The sequence below is a fragment of the Epinephelus moara genome, chromosome 13, assembly GCF_006386435.1.
Source record: "Epinephelus moara isolate mb chromosome 13, YSFRI_EMoa_1.0, whole genome shotgun sequence".
Taxonomy (NCBI): Eukaryota; Metazoa; Chordata; class Actinopteri; order Perciformes; family Serranidae; genus Epinephelus; species Epinephelus moara.
This window is the reverse complement of record NC_065518.1, coordinates 37,985,977-37,986,601: the sequence shown is the minus strand read 5'-3', so window position 1 is coordinate 37,986,601 and position 625 is coordinate 37,985,977.

Sequence of the window (625 nt, the reverse complement as noted above, 5' to 3'; positions counted from 1 at the left end):
CGGTGGAGTGACAGGATCGGAAACCAGATTGAAATTTATCAAAACGATTATTAGTGGCAAGATGAGTAGTCAGCTGATTGGCAACAATTCTCTCAAGTATTTTAGATGAAAAAGGAAGAGTGGAGACAGGTCGATAGTTGGCAAGAACCAATGGGTCAGAGTTGGGTTTTTTGAGGAGCGGTTTAATGATTGCAGATTTATATGTTAATGGGACAGACCCCTCGGATAGAGACATGTTGAAGATAGTGCGTGTAGGACCATTTAAGATGTGAAAGAGTTCCTTAAAGAGGGCAGATGGGATAGGATCTGATGTGCTCGTAGTGGGCTTAGCGGCTGCTACCAGTGAGGCTAAGACCTCAGAGGAGATTGGTTCAAACTGTGAAATAGAGCTGGTGAACCGGGTCTCAGAGTGTAGATCAGCTATGTTGCTAGAGGGCTGCTGATTAATAATCTCATATCTGATTAAAGAGATTTTATCAGTGAAAAACTTAAGGAAATCATCAGCTGTAAAAGACGAACTTAAAACAGGGGACGACTGGGTCAGCTTAGCCACAGTATTAAACAGGACCCGTTGATTATCCTTATTCATCTCAATCAACTTGGAAAAATAAGCCGCCCTAGCAGT